The 17,406-nt window shown below is 40.2% G+C and overlaps 1 protein-coding gene across 4 annotated transcripts in view; it reads right to left on the bottom strand.

Annotated features, from left to right (window-relative positions):
* GRB14 (growth factor receptor bound protein 14) overlaps positions 1–17,406 on the bottom strand; it is a 91,759-nt gene that overhangs the window by 39,454 nt on the left and 34,899 nt on the right. The window lies entirely within an intron of this gene.

The following is a 17,406-nucleotide window of genomic DNA, read 5'->3' as shown; positions in this document are numbered from 1 at the left end:
TTTGTTGGAAGAAATTAGACAAAAAAGAGAGGTGAGCTAATTTGAGTGTATGTAATTCTGTAGGGAATAGAAAGGATAGATTCCACAAGACTGTTTGAATTTTGACAAGCAAGAATCAGGGCATTAAAAAAGGATTGAGACACAAGGGAATGGAAGTAGAATTAAAAACATGCACCTGAACAAAAATGATACATGTGAAAGACTGCTATGAGTAACTAGGGAGTAGTTCAAAATATTGTAGGAGGGAACACAGCACAAGTGGACACACTGATTTGCTTATCTTTTATCCTTACAACTTCCAAGTTCCTTCCTATTGTATTACATTTTTTATATAAAATTTGTAATTTTCTGGTGATCTTCAGCAATGAGGAGCTGTTGACTTGAAAATTTCAGTAAAGATCCACACTTCTGAAAAATAGGGAAATGTGTATTATTTTAATACCATACAGCTTTTTGGAAGAACTGAAGGTTTGAATTGAAATTGCTCATGTTTGTACCCAGCCAAAAGATGAATTCTAAATGCATACAGAAGTCAATTCAGATGCAATTTGTTTTGTTTCCATTTCTTTGAAGGACCAAACTACAACCAATCAGATGGAATTAATGAAACTTGCTATTGGTGTATTTTCTGAAGTGCTGTGCACTACTGCTCCAATTAAAATCAACATGGAAGAGTTTCTGGTATTCAGGAAACATTTTTTTATTTCTTGATTTGCATGCAATTATAACAGAATCTTGAAACTGAATTAATTCAGCACCGTATTTTGAATTTGCCTTTATTTTTATTTTTCCATTTTTAAAGAGATAACAAAAATAAGCAATGAAAAATATAGAAGACACTGGCAAAAGCCTGGGCTCTCATTTACTTCACTGCGGTATTAGAACTCAACTTTATCACTGAATTAACATAAGTAAGTGTTTTGAGTTTAATTATAAAAATGATGGATCAGTCAACATATCACATAGGTGCAGGAGAAATATGCATATAAAAAAAGATCTTTTAGATCTTCTGAAGTCCAGTAAAATGGCACAATCTGAAACTGTGCCCTTTATTTTTATTAGCTTGAGTTTTGTTTGTTCTGGACAGAGTATTTTAATCCTACAGCTATTTTAAAATCATTGAAAGGTAGAGAACAAATAAATTTTAGACCATTTCATTAATATCTCCCACCAGTACAGAGCTTTTTCCCTAGTGTATGTATTTTCTAGTAGCTTGAAACAACTCTGAAGTAGACAAATTGCTGTCTTACTAAGTGTCTCACTTCCCTTCAAAGTCCATGACACAGAGACCTCAGCATTATAAAGTTGTTCTTGATATTCAACTTAAAAGTCTTTTATTACACTAGGAGAAAATGCATCTAGAGACCCTTTTATCATGCTAGTGTGCATAACTCATCTGGTCCTCTGAGGTTGACACACTATGTTATCATGTCTTTGTCCTCCCTTATGTTGTAATTTAAATGAGCTACATGTATTTGGCTCCTTTTAAAGCTTTCCTTCATGAGGCAATCCTGCATCCCTTAAACATTTGCTTCATCCTTCTCTGAATCTCATCTCACTTAACCAGTGAAAGGCTTATTGGTGAGCACCTGATCCATGCATCAGCAGCAGTGCACTGAAGGCCAAATCCACCCTGGAACTCCATTCCTCCACTCAAGTATTAGCTAGACAGCCAGCAGAAAATCCCACCCCTAACTCATGCAGTCAGTGTCTCAAGAAAAGACAACATTGCTGCAGCAGTAGCAACATGTGCCCAGGCTAAGAGATAGCAAATCCAAATAGAGCTTTCCAGGGGATATAGGCCACGAGAGCAGCCAGAATGCAAGGTCACTTTAGGGTGACCAAGTGTCCTGATGTTATAGGAACAGTCCTGATATATAAGACTGTGTCTTATATAGGCGCCTATTACCCCCTACCCCATCTCAATTTTTCACACTTGCTATCTGGTCACCTTAGGTCACTGTATGGCAGATTAAATGGCAATTCTTACAATACAATGGGAAAGAGGTGCCTTAACATAAGGGAATGATGCCTGAGGGGTAGTTGAGATTGTTTGTTAGTGATGGAGTTAGTTCCTTAAAATGTCTTGAATGTGTGTCAGATTCTCATTAACTGTTTTTTTTCCCCCCAATATCATCCCAGCTTCTGTCCCTGTAGGTGTTGGGACTAGATCTATGCATTGGAATGATTCCTGTCTCTGCAAAGGTCATAGGAGATTGGAACAACTTAGCAAAGAAGCATCTATCAGTCCTAGAAAAAAAAAATTACGATGCTCAACTGTTCAAGATACACTGGTATTATTCATCATATACAGTAATATAGCACCCAGAAGCTCCAGCTAAGTTTGGTGTCCCATTGCAGTGGGCCCTATCCTAAAGAGCTTACTGTCTAAGCAGATAAGCCAAACTGTGGAAGAGAAACAGAACAAAGTGACTTTCCCACAGTAACACAACATTTTGGTTGCAGAGCTAGATGTGATTCCCATTCCAGAAACTCGTCTCCTGCCAGTATGTATCTTTCATATAGAGATTCCTTTAGATATACATCAAGTCAAGAGTCATGTAATGTCACTTCATAGCAAGAATATGCACGCAGTGTATGCTGAGGCCTTTGTTACACACATTTTTCTTTTAAAATGGCTAAGAGTTGCAGTGCAGATGACTAATCTCTGTATTACTGCTGAACATATAGAAATTGGCTTTTTAAAATACTGAAGACTGCAACACACATCCTGATAATGAACTGACTGAGGCCATATGGTGTGGGGACAGGGAAGCCTTGGAGGTCACCTTGGACCATAACATTACAGCTGAAGCAAAACCAAAAAAAGGTTTTTAAAGTAGAGTTTATATTTTAAGTCTCCTCACTTTCTCAGTACAGGCGAATACATCCTGCCTAAGTCTAAGACATCCAATTACCCCCTACTCTCAGCTATGACAAGTGATGCCTTGTAAAAGCATAGCTACACTGTGCCATTTAGTTCTGTTCCTTGCAAAAGATCCAAATTTTGCTGGGAGACAACTGACTGCATAAGAATCTTTCTGAACTTTTGTTACAGTTTGATGAAGTAAGCGTGACAGGGTAAGTCTCATCAAGTTAGAGTGACCTTTTGTTTTCTTTGTAAATTAAGAAAAAATATACCATATGCATTTTCTGGGTATATGCATTTGAGAGAAGTCCAAGGCAAATTTCTTAAGAATGTATTTGTTTCAAAGGTCTCCAAGAATAGAGTCACCTGAAAGCGGATGTACGGAGACGCTGGCTTTCCTTAAAATGTAGAGCTATACATTTCTTTCTTGCCAGAAGCAGGGAGAAGAGAAATGCTCTCTAGAAGTAAAATGAGGATAAAGTGATGGCCAAGAATGTGACCACACTGACCTCCCCTGATAGGCAGGTACTTCATAAGCTGTAGAAGTGAATGTCTGTCTCTATTTTTGCTATACCTTTCCTGAACTTAGGAAATGGATAGAGAATGAAGATGGCTGGCTGTCTCCTGACACCTACCAAGACAGTGACCTGAAACAGAAAGATAAGGAAGACAAAGGCTGCTTCCTTTACTTATTTTAAGCACCTGGCAGGTGTAAAGCTATATGCCAGTACAGTAGGACATTTTAAAAGTGGGCCCCAGACCCTGGTACTTGTACATCTACATGCAATAGAAGATTCACAGCATGGCTGTGGCTAGCCCAGGTCAGTTGACTCAAGCATGAGGACCTTAGGCTGTGAGGCTAATAATCGCAATGTAAAACATTTGGGCTGGAGCCCAGGCCCTGAAATCCCATGAGGGTAGAGCTCTCATAGCCCAGGCTCCAGCCTGAGCCCAAACATCTACACTGTAAATTTTAGCCACGCAGCCCAAGCCCTGCAAGCCTGAGTTAATTGACTTAGGCTCTGAGACTTGGTGCCACAGGTTTTTCATTTCAGCGTAGATAGACATAGGGTCTTAAAGTGGAAGAGTTTCTACTTCAGTTCAGATAAGTGTTTGTGCATAAAGGGAAGGCACCACCTCTAGTGCAACAGGCATTATTAAGTGATTATATTGCTTGAAGGGTGGGATGGGGGATTGATCAATTTAATTATCATTTATTTATTATCACTACATTTTGAACATTGAAAGAGACTCGTGAAAGCATTTGTGCCAAAAGACAAACCCAGAAGTGTCACAGTATAAATTTTATTTGGATTATATTCAGGGCCACCGAGAGCGGGTTTTGGCCCTGATGAAGAAAAATTTTTGGGCCTCCCAATAAGGGCGGACCAGCTAAACAGGGCGGATGAAGCCGGGGAAGCGGGCCCCCCTTCTGGACCCGCCAGGCCCTGGTAATTTGTACTGGCTCCCCGCCCCTCTCGTGGGCCCTGATTATATTTGTTTCCTTAGTCATCTTATTCAGATTGTCAAATCACAGTTGACTTCTATTTAAGGTGGAAATGAATACTGTGTGAATTATTTTGAAATATCATTAACATAGGAGAGCAGTAACAGCTTGAAATGAAGAGGGAGCAGCAGAGGGGAAAGGAAGCATAAAGGTAACCAGAGCAGGGGATTTTTTTGTCCCCTAATTCTCCCAATCTGTCATGCTGAGAAGTCTCCTACCAGACCAAGGGCTGCAACTGTGAACTTCATGGATTTGTTGGAGGAGTCTTGCAAATCCTACAGAATCAGGTTTGAAAACTAATTCCTGTTGGTATTCTCTTCAGACTGTGTTATTTGTATTACAATACAGTAGGAGGGCCTCAGTATGCTGAGACTATACAAACATACAGAAAGACACACTCTCGGTCCTAAAGAGTTTAAAATCTAATTCATTTAATGTGTGGTCTAGACAATGCAATAAGATGTATAAACTACCATACAAGTAAAGAGCGAACTAGAGCTAACAGCCAAAACTACTGAGCTTGAGTGCCAAAACCTAGGCACTGAAATCAAAATGACCTGATTTTCAGAAGATACTGAGCATCTCTGAACACCTATTGACAACCATAGATGAGCAACATCTCTGAAAACCAGTCCACATTTATATAGATTTAGGTGCTTAACGTTAGGTCATCACTACCACAATTATTTTTTTTGCCCTGTGAATAGAACTTTGCACATGTTGTACTGATTTTACAGTTTCGGTCATGTATTAAACAGATAATTATTGTATGTCAAAACCAGGTATTATGCATGATCATCAACAACCCACTATCTTAGAGTTAACTAACAGGCTGTTTGCCTGAAGCATTTGCACTCTAGCTCCCAACTGTCTCCTCTTCTAGTCTGAAAGGTTTGCTTATTGAGCTGGCAGAGTAGGGCAATGAGAGTTGTAGCACACTGCACTACAATGGAGGCATTCTGAAACATTTTACAACTCCCAGCAATATTCCCATCACTATCACAGAGAATTCCACTAGAAATGGGAAAATTTTGCAACACAGTTAAGAAAATGTGGATATTTTTAAAAAGCTACTGTTAGCCTATCAACCAACAGGCAGGATTCTATCTGCCCATCATGTAGCGTCTCCATCACCAGGTAGGTTTCCTGGGTGTGGTGGAATGCCAATCTAGAGAGTTTAAGGACCTTACCAGAATTTTTTTTTTAATTTTTCATTCTCTAGCATTTACCCACAAAGAGCAGGTATATAGACAGAAAAGACCATCACAACTCTCAGAAACTACCTTATGCAATCATGTAAAAGAAAAAAAAAAAGAAGGAAAATGTGAGCATAACAGATTTCTCTCTCCTATTCTAAGCTAATTAGGTGATATTATTTGTATTACCATAGCACCAATATGGCCTCCTTTACATGTGAGTACATCACAAGCACATGTGAATTTGTGCTCATCACACTCGTGCTAGGGAATTATTATTGCTGTGTTGCAGATGGGGGAAACTGAGGCATCAAGACACTAAGTCACTTGTGCAAAGTCATACAGCAAGTCTGTGCCAGAGCAGGGACTATCTCCTGAGTCCCAGGCTGTGGGAGGCAGGGGACGATGGAGGAGCGAGGGGGCTTGCACTGCACTCACAGTTCTCCTCCTAAACTAGGAATATACACCCACATACAGGTACACTTACAAAAAATAAAAAAAAGTCACCTATGAAAATGAGGGAAAGAAAGGAGTTACAAAATCAAGCTAACACCACATACTTCTCATTTTTGTTTGCTCTGATCAGTGAAGTTAAGGGCAGGTGGTCATCAGTCATACATTTGAATTCCTTGTTCTTGTTTGTGTCAAGTGTCACCAATATTTAAAATGGTGCTTTATATTTAACTGTCTAACATATTCTTTGCTTGTCAGAGGGCAATAGAATTTGGTGTTCTTACATAAAGTAAATCCATTACTGACACATTCGGGGCTGGATTAAAGCATTTGGGAGACCTATGCACTAAGGGAATTAGGGGACTCCCACCTTTCCTGCCCCAAGGAGCTACGAGGCTCAGGGAGGGGGCTGTTGGAAAGCAAGACCGCCCTGCACTCATCCTGCAGCAGCTCCTGCTATTCAATAAGAGGAGCAGATTATGTTCTTTCGGGGCAGCAATTTTATACAGGAAATCTAGGCTGAACTATAACATACAGGCTTCAAGGTAAAAATGCCAATATTAATATCAGTTTATCCTCCTGGTGTCATTAGAGAAAGAACATAGATTAGGGAACAAAGCTGAGAAGTCTTTAAATTTCAGCTTTAAATTTAAAAGTTGATAATCTGTCTGCTTGTTAAGGCATTATTCTCTGATAGTAGCCTACATTGTCCAGGCAAATTTTTCCCTTTACCTGGCACAAATATATGCCACATCTCCCATGGATTATTATTTGTACTGTGGTCAAGCCTAAAGGACCCTTTGTTTTTATTAAAGTATCTAGCTCAAACAGGAAGACTGAAATATCTCTGGGGCAACATCTATCTAACTTGAAACAAGACAAGTGAACGTAACAAAAAAATGGGAGGTAGGGAATAAAGATACTGTCTTATGGTTACAGAAGGAATTCCATGCCTAAAGGACAACAAGTGTGACAATGTCTGTGGCAGTAGACAAATAGGATATTCAAAGTTGGGGGATGGGGATGATGAAATAAGTGACAAACGTGGATACATATCAAATGGCTGAGTTGTGGAAGGCCTTGAAAGCAAGGATAAGAAGTTTGAATGTTATGTAGTGAAGAAAGAGGAAAGTGCAGATGAATAGACAAAAAAAGATAATTTAATATAGAATGGAGGTGGGGGGCAAGGTTGGTGTCAGGAAAGCCAGATAGGAGGTGGTTAACATTGTCAACACTTGAGATGAGGGCTGGAATAAGAGTTTTACTAACATGGAAACAAAAAGATTGGATTTCAGGGATTTTATAGAGGAAGCAGGAAGTTTTGGACACAGCATGGCTGTGTACAGCAAGGGAAAAGAAGAACTTAAAGAAGACACCCAAGTTACAGGCTTAAATGACAAAAGGATATTAGTGTTGTTAAAGCTGACAAAATGGGGTGGGGTGGGAGGAGCCAGTCTAGAAGAATAGAATAGGTAAGGAGTTCAGTTTTTACCATAATATGTTTAAGTCTGCATGATGCAGACTCTTCTGGCATCGCTATGCAGGCATAGGCCTGTAGTGTAGATGCAGCTTACACTCATCAGAAGGGGTTTTTCCTGTGGTGTAGGACCACCACCAACTTAAACAAAGTTGCTATATTAATGGAAGCCCTAAGCACTATCAACATAGCTCTGTCTACACTGGGATTATGTTGTTATAATTACATCAGTCAGACATAGCTGATCTCACAGGAAATGGGAGAATTACTCACTAGGGTTGCCAACTTCTTAATAATTTAAAGAAACAGACACTCCAGCGGGAGTGCCCCCCCATCTCCCCTAAGGACCCACCCCTGCCCCACTCTTCCCCAGAGTCTTCCTCCCACCCTCTTCTCCCCCCTCCTATCACTCTCTGCTTTTCCCCTCCCACTACCCCACCCGGGTCAAAAGGGACTCGCTGGCTGAGCTAGGGCTGGGAGCTGCTGCCACCAGACACAGGTAGAAGGTGGCCCCAGCTGAGTAGGGCTGATGCAGGTGATGACTTGGCACCTCTCTGCCTTCTCCACCCACAGTAACCAGACACTGGTTGTCCAGTCAGTAGATATGTCAGTAGGTAGAAGGGACAAACATGAAAGCCAAAGAAAGGCAAGATTTCAAGGACAGTATGATCAATAATGTCAAGAACAGCACAAAGGTCAAAGAAGGCAAGGACAGAGTAGAGGCCCTGAGATCTGGTCTTTAGAGACTTGGCGAGAGCAGTTTCAGTGAAGAGGAGAAGGCGGATGCCAGATAAGAGGGAATTCAGAATGGAGTTGGAGGGCAACAGTTGCAGAAAGCACAGAATGTGCTTAGAGGTGAAAGAAATGAAGGAAATAGGTTGATATTTGGACAGGTACGTGGGGGAGACCGGAGCATGCTTGTGTGAAGAGAGGGAGATAAAGAAGATCTAGAGGCTTATAAGTAGGAAAAAGAAAGACACATTAGTGTCAATACTGAAGAAGGAGAATAATTGGGGATGGAAAAAGGGAAGACCAGTCTAAACCTGATGAATGATTCAGTACATTGTGTTGAATTCTTCCAGGCAAGTTAGTGTGTGTAGATTTTATAAAAAGCTCAAATACCTCAATAAGTAACTGGATATTTATATGGATTAGAATAATCTCAAAGCTGCACATAAAGTTTTAGTTATGGGGGTATGGGAAATACTTCAGTTTTAGCGTAAAAAGCCTAAGCAATTCCTTTTGTGCTGTATGTATGCTACATTTATGCCTTTATATATAGCTATGCAGAATCATGTCTATTAAGTAAGAGATTTACTCCTAGCAGAAATAACTATTGAGCAAAGGTTCTTGATACACTTCAAGGCTAGATAACAGAGTCTGAAGGTTAAGTTCTGACTTACTGGAAGCCTAAATTTTTTCATAGGAGACTCAACTAGGAAATGGCCAAGCACTTTCCCCAATTGATGAGAAATCAGTTTTCTTCCAAAGGATGTCTGCCAAAAGGAAAGGATTATGAGCAGAGAAGAGCACTAAACATTGCCAATTTCCTTGGTTACTATATGAAGAATGTTAGATGTTCAAAGAAGTCAAGAAGAAACTGAAAAACATATCAAAAGAACTGACGAGGGAGAGGGGGTGGAGTGCAACATTAATTGTGCCACTAAATCTTGTCAAATCACCCCAGCCAAGTAGTAATGAAAGAATGCATTACACCACTGAGATTTAAAGACTTGGAAAAAACCCACATATCTATGACTTCTCTCTCACATACACAAATTTCAGATGAGCTGTGCTACATTTTGCCATACAATTCACATTAGATCATTGTGAATTCTGTAACTAAAAATCATCTGAAAAAGCCACAGCAAGTGTAGAGCCCAGAATGTCATTGAGTGACTAGCATACAGCAACTGAATCTAACACACAGTATTTTGTCACATGATAAAAATATTTAGCATGCACATGTTAGAAAAAGCAAAAGGCCAGAACGGGATTTTTACAAAGACTGTGGAAAAACCAAAACGCTGGTCTTCCTACTAGGTTTTGTTTTAAGATTATTCCTTTGAAATGGCTAACAAAATACCTTATTGCATATTTGTAAACAAACATGGCTATTTGCTGAAATAATTTTTAAATAATCTGTATGTGCATGTTAAAGTAGTTATCTATTTCTCTCCCCTGCTCAAAGGGCAGCCATTTCAATACATAGAGAAGGCAAGGCCACAAACTTGTCTCCCTCCATTCAATCTGAATCATATTTGGTCTCTGTCATCTCCTTTAGGGTTGTCTCTCAATCAAATTAAAATTTAATCACCACCAAAATAAACCTTTATCTTCCTTCCCAAACAGCTCTTTACTCCTCCTGTTCTCTGTCACTCAGGCTCATAACCTTAAGGTCAACTTTGACTATTATGATCCCTCTCCCCACCCTCCACATCAAAACCATCTGAAAATCTGTTGCTTGTCCTAGTGGTCATGTCTAGAATCCGTCCATTACATCTTAAAATCCCATTTAGGCCTTCATGATCTCCTCTTATGATTATTTCTACCATCTTCTCTCTGGTCCAACTGACAAACCATGCTCCCCTCCCGTTTCCAGTCTACACACACACACACACACACACACACACACACACACACACACACACACCCCCCAAAAACCCATGCCCATTAAAATAATCTGCCTCAAGCATTGTTCTGACCATATCACCACTATCTTTGGACTCTTCTATTCCCTCTGTCTTCTCCACCAATTAAACTGAAGTTTCTTGTCTATGTCTTTAAGCCCTTCCATAATTCTGCTCATTCCCTTTTCAAGCCTTTTCTTCAGACTATGCTCAGCATAGCCTAAACTTATCACTTGCCGGACACTTGAATACGCAATGGAAAATGGAAGAAGTTCATTTAAGTTTCAGAAACATGTATACAGTTAAATATCTGCAGACTTGGGGAAATTAATAAGACCTAAAATCACACTAATTTAAAATTTAATCACAGGTGTCTTTCAGCTAAGATCAGCCTTTCAGCTGCATCTTCTGTTCAAACAGCTATGTCAGGCAAAACAGCCAGGATTTACAGGGGAGACAAGCGCAGTAGTGCATTCACAACAATCTAAATGCCCAATATTAAAATAAATGCACTTGGAATACATGTCCAAACTCCCAGTTTTTTTAACCACATTTCCCCCCATGCCTTATTATTTGTATGATAGCAGCAGACAGAGGCCTCAACTGAAACAGGGGCCCAATTTGCTAAATGCTATATATACATACAGTAGAAGACAGGTCCTGCCCTGAAAAGCTGGCAGTCTAAGTTAGTCAGATACACACAGAATGGAAGGGGAAACTGAGGCACAGAGCAGTGAAGTGATTTACCAAAGGTTACACAAAGTTAGTAGTCAAACCAAGCACAGAACCCAGGTCTCCTGATGGCCAGAGCAGTGCCTTACCTTATTAGACTATGCCACCTGACCTCATTTTCATCTTAGTCCCCCTCTGAGTAGAGGAACATAAACAAACAGTTTTATTTCCCCCAGTTTTATTACAGAGCAGCCCAGGATGACTGACATAGCAGCTTCCCACCAGTAGCTGCCTTCCATAGCATTAGGCTAATAATATCATAAACATTCAAATTGCAGATGTTCAGCTATGTAGGTGGTTTGTGCATTATACCTCTTCCCGCACCCTATGTCTGTCTTATGTATTTAGATAAGCTTTCTGAGGCAGGGACAGTCTACTACTCTGTGTTTGTACAGGGCCTAGCACAACAGGTCCCATTCTTGGTTGGCCCTTAAATGACTCCATAATAAACAATATTAATAGTGGTTTTCATCCTTCATTTAGGGTATGTCTACACTACAGCTGGGAGCATACTTCCCAGCTCAGGAAGACAATCAATCACACACTAGCTCTGCTTGAGCCAGTGCTCAATAAATCAGTCAGTCACAATATAGCCAGCGATAGCACAGGCAAGCAGCTCAGGCTAGCCACTTGATAAAAACCTTCTCAGACCCCCCTCAGGGTATATCCTCAGGCAGCTAGCCTGAGCTACCATCTGCACTACCACTGGCTTGCTATCACTTATCTGTCTTTCTGAGCTGGGATGTATACTCCCAGTTGCAGTGTAGATGTACCCTTAAAGTGCTTGCACTTTTCTGTATGCAGCACAGTGGTCAGTAATAATCACCTGGGCCAAAAATGGAAAAACCACCAACAATATTTATCCTCCTCTTTATTTCAGCCGCAATTCTCATATGGTCTCAAAATTCCTAGTAGTATTAGCTGTATTATCCCATAGAAAGTGCTAAGAAGGTACTTTATCAACCATCCAGTAGTGCTATTGAACAGTTTTTATTCTGATTCTTCTCCACACAAGCCAGCTCCCGATAGACACCTATGGGAAGTTATGGAAAGACTTAGCAGTTATGGAAAAACTTCACACTCACATACTCCCCCCCCCACATGTGGAGTAGGTTTAGCAGTACTTCAATAACCAGAGCAGTAAGCCGAGCACTTCAGTAATCAGACATTACAGTAGCTCTGTAACCAGCATGGATGCGTTATTTGTGCTGCTGCAATACTTCATACTTTTAATAACAAAGAGCTAGAAGACAATATTAGATTAGGACAAAAGCACACTAATCATAATTCTAACCAGGATGGAATTACCTCGTTTCCTGCCTCCAGTCTCAGTGGTCACAGTTTGTGAGCTATTCTTGCTGTAGATTTCTGGGTTGAACTCCCCAGACCCAGCAGATGGCAGATCTGAATATAGTTAGTGCCCACAACAAACTCATTCCTTCTGGCAATATACCAGAACCTGGGATTTTGTGAGCTTCAAGAAGCAGAACAAGACTTCCCTGTTCAGTCAGGCCTTTAGACAAAGTAGTTTCATACTGAAATAAAAAAAGGTGCTCAGGTGTTTATGCATCTTTAATTAAGTCCATTTTTCCAATCGTCCTTATGGATTAGGAAGACAAAATATTCCAAGAAGAAACTACTGCCTCCAGATGTATCCATGTATAGACACCATTGGTATGTCAATTTGAGTGCTTTTATGTAAAGTTCCCAAATTAATGCACTAACCTTTCACCTCTGGGGACCAGAATACAAATTGAAAAAATGGCTTTCAGCCTAACAGATATATGTTCTCATCACTAACTCTGAATAAGAGTTAGCTTAAGTGGCAATTTTTGCTGAGAAAAGGCCCAGGATTAAAGTATAATGGCGGTTGCAGGCCAGAAGTTAGGTACACTAGGTGCGTGGGGGGAAACTTTCAAATTGGTTCTTTACACCCATCCTGACTTTAACCAATCTAATCAGACAGACAATCAGTTCTTAAAACACTGCAATTTGTCATTTATAAGTTATCTTACGTAATATTTTTTTAAACAATGGGCATGACACAGTTACATGTCATGCTATATATGCACTTGGTTTTTATACACAGTATGACTTATGAAACCTTATAAAAGAAGATCCTAGTTAGCATGAAATGTCACAGAATGCTTTTATCATGCCTTATTCCTCATTCCATGTACATGGTAGTGTCTATGTTTACCTATTACCACAACTAATCCCATGAATGTATCAGCATTTATTTTTAATGACTAACTAGTTCTCAGACAAACATAAATAAATGCTTTTAATGCAGACTGATACTTTTAGTCATATTCGTTAAAAAACGTTTATAGAAGAGTAAAAAGTTACCAAGACTAGAGAGAGAGAGAGAGAGAGAGAGAACAATATTAATTCTGACTGTTAGAATGATCTTGGGGCCAAAATGTACAGATCTGATTTGAACAATGCTTAGAGATATGCATATTTTCATGTATATTCAATAAATCACCTTTCCGGCTGACTTTTAGGGTTTCCCTTTTGGAGAAAAAGTCAGACCCTTTTAGAATAACATCTGTAGCAAGCAGTGTCCATGTATGGTCTGTAGAAAAGGAATTGCATGAATCATGGAAGTACATTCTAGAGGTAATAAAGCTTGTACTGCATTTTATTCTTATGAGATGTAGTTGAGTGGCAATGGTATGAATAGCATTTGTCTATATTAGGGTACAACAGATACATATTTGGAGTATGTATTCCTTTCAGCTTTTCAAAAAGAAAATGAAGGTGACTAGAGCATCCATCAGGAACTAGCAGAATAGCCAAAGATCAGCTAAGTAATGCAACTAATTTTTCTTCTCATGAAAAAAAATGCCATTGCAATAATTTTTATAATTGAAAAACCTTCACTTTTGCCCACTCTATTGGATACATCTTAAGTCAAATTCTTATGGAATAGATGACCATCAATTGAAAAAACTTTGTGAACTAAGGCTCAGTTTTCATTTGAAAAGAAGTAGAGCTGCTATTTCTAAAATTGTCTGACAATATATTTGCAATAACCACTGAATACCAACATAACATTTCATACTTCACTTTTTTTTCCATTTTTAACATTGTATATAAATCTATTACTCAAAAAATAGGAGAAAAATAGTATATTTGTGACATTTTTAAAGCATATTTTTGGAAAAAAGAAAACAGTGGGGAGACTGCTTTCAAAACGTGCATTCATTCTTCTAAGGAAAAATCTACTATTTCAAATAGTATGTAATGTAAGAAAAGCCTAAAGATGATGTGGTTCAAGTCAAGGAGAGCTTTGACCTTGATTTCAATAATAGTATGATTAGATCTTACATGTTATACTACATGATGCAGTCTGTGTAGTTACTATAAATATACTAGTAAGAACTAACCAAAAAAAGATCTGAACTGGTTTTTATATTAAAAGGAGAATGATACTCTCCCCCTTTATAAACATTTTCCCAACTTTGTTTCTACACTAGAGCGATTTAAATAGCTGTAATAAAACTTATTGGGAGGGATTCATGGGAGGAAGTCTCTGCAAGGCGTTCCCCACAACTGTTCTGGAGTGGGGGTTGCTCTCTGCAGAACCCACCTTCAAACCTGGAGGATCCCAAGAATACTACAACTATACCCATGGAGACCTGCTGCACCCCTTCCCTCTACTACCCCCTTCTCCCCACGTCCCTGGAAAAACAGCTCCATTGGAGCTGCTCTACTAGGGGATCTTCCTGCCCGTGGTAGTTGCCTAGAAGCATTAGTTGAGGGGGCTATACAGAAATCAACACAGCCTAGGGCTGTTTATTATCTTTTGCCTAATGTCCACAAGGAGACAAAATGATACATATCCCAACTGATCATCTCATATGCACTCCTGCCTTTGGCCTCCCAAGTCTCTGTTCCCTCCTCCACTGTGGCAGCCCATAGTCAGGGAATATCAGGGATTTTCCTACACTTCCCTAGGGAAGGGTCTACACTCCCCCTGAATTTCTCCCCCACCCCGCCCCCCAGTTACATGCAGTGTTCCCAATTTAGTTGTTGGCTGAAAATTTGAATTGAAATTTAAACAATACACACTTTAAAAACATATACAGTACAGGAGAAAATACTTGTACCTGAGAAAGAATAATGAGTTTGAAAAGTATAAACAAAGTCTAGCTTCCTCATACAGTTGTTATTTATTATAATGTCAGAACATTTTGCCAGCTATATTGGCCTACCTAATGATTTCAAATTATGATTTGTAAGCAAGGTCTGAATGAGCTCTCCCTTGACAGCTAGTGATGAGCCAAGGGTGGGTGGAAAGGTGTCAGGACCAGACTGTATTTACATGAACACACCTACTCTGCCTAGGTATCTAGCAGCCAGAGCTGTGCTGCCCAACTGATCAATTTTAGCTGGTGCTGGGCTACAAATCACTTTAGTATTGAATTTGGGGGTCATGAAATGTTATACTTATTGTATGAGTAAAGGGCAGCAGAACTGTACGTAGCCTGCCTAAATGAGGGTGTCTCCCTCAGTGCTTAAATTTGTGCTAGTGCTTGCCAGGGCTGAGCCCCGGCACCCCTTGGGTTTGGCAGTTCATAGCCCTGGGACCTCTGGGCTTGTCACATCAGTTATAAAAGTACTTGCTTGAGCCCCGGCACCCCTCTTATTACAAATTAAGCACTGGTCACCCTCAACTGAACTGCACTCCCTACACATGAGGTTTGGATGGCATATACTAGTGAAGAGGGACGGAGGGTTGGGCACAGGTGTTTTGCTTGGTGGTGTGGGCTCTGCCCAAAAGTCCCAAGCACTATTAGACTTTTCCCTCTCTCCTGTTTAGAGATAAAACTGATTAGACTCCATAGAGAGCCTTTTGGTTTGTTAAGTGACCACTAGAGTCAAAGTGCTTAGACCTGCTGCAGGACAGTGTTTCTGTGGAGGAGACGGCCCAGCCTGCACTAGCAGCGAGGTTCCCCGACTGAGAGCTGGGTGGAACCTTGAGAGACCAACTCGCAGAGGTCACAATGGCAGGTGGCAGCAGAAGGGGACAGTGCAGGGTCATTGGGGACAGAGCAATGAAGTGAACAGTATTACAATGAACAACAGCAGCCAGAGCATTTATTTGTTGGACTATGTTTTAGTGACTTCACTCCAGAATGCTAGATTTGTGACAGGGAAATGTACATAAATATGTGTTTCCTAGTAGGCCAAGATTTTTAAAATGCATTATTTGCCAAGGTATCTCACATCATCGCTATCTCAAGAGGTCATTATCTTGGGGAGATTCTGTACTAAAATTTTTTATTATTATAATTAATTTTATGTAAGAATGGCCATATTGAGTCAGACCAATAGGTCCATCTACCCCACTATCCTGTCTTCCAACAGTGGCCAATCCCAGTTGCTTTAGAGGTGTCAAGGTATTTTTCCCACTTTGAACTTTAGCGTCCAAAAAGTGGGGACCTGTATGTACCCTTCTAAGCTTAATTCCTAGCTTAGATCTGATAGCGCCACCACCAGCCAAAATGTAGTGTTTGGCACACTTTCTGTTCCCCAAAAACCTTCCCTGGAGAACCCAAGACCCAAACCCCTTGGGTCTTAAAACAAGGAGAAATAAACCATCCCTCTTCCTTTCCCCTGCCCAGACTTTCCCCTCCCTGGGTTACCCTGAGAGGCTACACTGATCCAAACTCCTTGGATCTTCAAACAAACAGAGAGGAATTAACCTTCCCCCACCTTTCCCTCCCACCAATCCCTGGTGAGTTCAGACCCAATCCCCTTGGGTCTTAAACAAGGGAAAAAATCAATCAGTTTCTTAAAAAAGAAAGCTTTTAATTAAAGAAAGAAAAAGTTAAAATTAGCTCTGTAAAATTACAATGGAAAATGTTTACAGGGTATTCAGCTCATATACACTAGCCTGAGATTCAAGTTACAGCAAACAGAGGTAAAAATACTTCCAGCAAAATACACATTCACAAGTTAAGAAAACAAACATAAGACTAATCCGCCTCTTCTAGCTAGTACTTACTATTTTGAACATGAGAGACTGTTTCAGAAAGATTGGGGAAACCTGGGGTGCACGTCTGGTCCCTCTTAGCCCCAAGAGCGAACCACAAACAAAAAATTCCCTCCACCGAGATTTGAAAGTATCTTGTCCCCCGACTGGTCCTCTGGTCAGGTGTCAGCCAAGTTTACTGAGCTTCTTAACCATTTACAGGTAAGAGACATTAACCCTTAACTATCTGTTTATGACAAGAGGGAATGAACAGAACAGGGAATCATGGAGTGATCCATCCCATCGTCCACTCCCAGCTTCTGGCGAACAGAGGTTAGGGACACTCAGAGCATGGTGTTGAATCCCTTCCCATGCTGGCTAACAGCCATTGATGGACCTGTCCTCCAGGAACTTATCCAGTTCTTTTTTGAACCTTGTTATAATGTTGGCCTTCACAACATTCCTATCAAAAAGTTCCACAGTGCATTGTGTGAAGAAATACTTCATTTATTTGTTTTAAACTTGCTGCCTCTTCAATTTCATTGGGTGACCCCTGGTT

Source organism: Gopherus evgoodei, chromosome 11, assembly GCF_007399415.2.
Source record: "Gopherus evgoodei ecotype Sinaloan lineage chromosome 11, rGopEvg1_v1.p, whole genome shotgun sequence".
NCBI classification, from domain to species: Eukaryota; Metazoa; Chordata; order Testudines; family Testudinidae; genus Gopherus; species Gopherus evgoodei.
The sequence above is the reverse complement of the archived record's forward strand: the minus strand, read 5'-3'. Positions and strand labels throughout refer to the sequence as shown.